General features: G+C 34.2%; 1 long non-coding RNA gene across 2 annotated transcripts; it reads left to right on the top strand.

The window, feature by feature from the left end:
* Positions 1 to 1,123, top strand: LOC113343073. 2 transcript variants are annotated; one of them, XR_003357020.1, is made up of 3 exons: positions 1 to 92; positions 325 to 374; positions 545 to 1,123. It is a non-coding gene; the product is annotated as an uncharacterized LOC113343073 (long non-coding RNA). The 2 variants fall into 2 exon arrangements; XR_003357019.1 differs by having other exon boundaries at positions 10 to 374.
* The last annotated feature ends 665 nt before the right edge of the window (positions 1,124 to 1,788 follow it).

The raw sequence follows: 1,788 nt of genomic DNA, 5'->3' as shown, positions 1-1,788 counted from the left end.
TGATTTGATTTGTTTCTTTTGGTAATCTCTTCTCTTTTCGATGGTGAAGTCAGACTTCTTCAAATGGTAGTCTTATTCAATTCTGGACCTTGGTAATTGGTCTCCATTACCCTATATATTTCTTCCACGTCCGATTGTTCTTAGCATCAAAAATGAATAGCATTGAATGTTAACATTTTAAATTTCTGAACTGGATGTTGTAGTATATAACGGTGGCATGTGCTTTACATTTTTCATGAATAGTGGCAAAGTTAACGTTCTGTTTAATGAAGATTTGAAAATATTATCGGGTTTAATATTTGTGCATTTGGTTTCTTTTTATAGGTTTATTGGGTTTGTGTGGGCGAGTTGGATGCAGGGAAATATTGGATTAGGTATAGTCTTTTAGTTGTTCCTTTGCCTTTTTTCTGTACTTAGAGCTGCCTTCTTATATTGAGATAGTAGATGTTCTAAATTTTAGTTGATGTTGTATTTATATCGTCCTCTTATTTTACTGACCTGCAACTGAAAGTTTATTGACAAGCTCCAGTTTTGGAAAATGCAGTTGCATAAGACAATATGAATTTGGTGTTCTAAAAGTTTTTGGTGTTACTGCTTCTGTGCTCAAAATGAGGTCTGTGTTTTTATATATTCGTGGAAGTTCTTGTTCTAGATGATAAGAAGCTGGGATGTCAACTTGTCGTTAGAGAAGATTTGATTGGCCAATCTGCAAATGATGCTGCTAAGGCTGAGATGGTTCTATTATTTCTGCCTCAAAACATCTATTCTATATCTATGTTACTCGTATGATTTTGATTTTATCATCTCTTCATTGATGACTTCGTACCCAGAGGAAAAGGTTTTCCCTTTTCTATCTTCAAAGTTTAAGTCTCAGGTCCCATTGGTAACTATGAGTGATTTTCGGATTTCCAAAGTCTACTAGTAATTTTCAAGTTTCTACTCAGTATCATCTTCTATGGTTCTTCTTCTTATTATACAGTATTTTTTGTTTTCTTTTCTTTAATTTTATCATTATATTTTTGCGGATAGGGAAACATATAAGCCAGATTATCATCAACTTATATTCTTATATAACAGTTCAGTGCTCTTGGCATTTATGAGTGATATAAAGTTATGTTGCTTACATTCTTGTTATTTTACAGCAGGTAAATAACAACTTTCTTTTAGCATTAATGGGAATGAACTCAGAAGAAGGAATGCAATGATTTGCCTAATCCCTTTATTTGCGTGAAAGTTATTTTCCTTTTCTTCTTTAATGTGTTTCCTTGTGTGATTTCATAAAATTTTTGTTAAAGGGAGACCAAAAAATGATCTGAGAAGAGCAAAACTCGCAATCTACTCTACTTACTAGGTTGAGCAGAATCAAACCAAGACCGAGTAATTTTTTCAACTCTAGCTAACTTGGAGAGAGCGTATACCACTTTGCTTCTCTCTTTCGGCGCATAATGACATTGCTAAGAAGAATGACTTTTAAAAACCGACTTAATATCCTGAATTAAATTGAAAAGTCTCCGATCAATGGAGTAATGATCTTTATTAACAGCATCTGCTACCACTTTGCAATCCAGCTTAAACAGAATGCTCTCCAACTTCATGTCTCTAGCCCATTTTACCACTTCCCACAAACCCGTACGTCTTGCATGTTCTGCACTTCTAGTTGTCCTTAGGTGGATGCATCTATCCGCTTGCTAGATACCTGCATGATTTCGAACAATTAGACCAATGCCTCCTGAATTATCAACATTACCAAAAGAGCCATCATAATTCATAGTAAGCATATTTAAAGAG

The sequence above is a fragment of the Papaver somniferum genome, unplaced genomic scaffold (assembly GCF_003573695.1).
Source record: "Papaver somniferum cultivar HN1 unplaced genomic scaffold, ASM357369v1 unplaced-scaffold_5353, whole genome shotgun sequence".
Taxonomy (NCBI): Eukaryota; Viridiplantae; Streptophyta; class Magnoliopsida; order Ranunculales; family Papaveraceae; genus Papaver; species Papaver somniferum.
The sequence above is the reverse complement of the archived record's forward strand: the minus strand, read 5'-3'. Positions and strand labels throughout refer to the sequence as shown.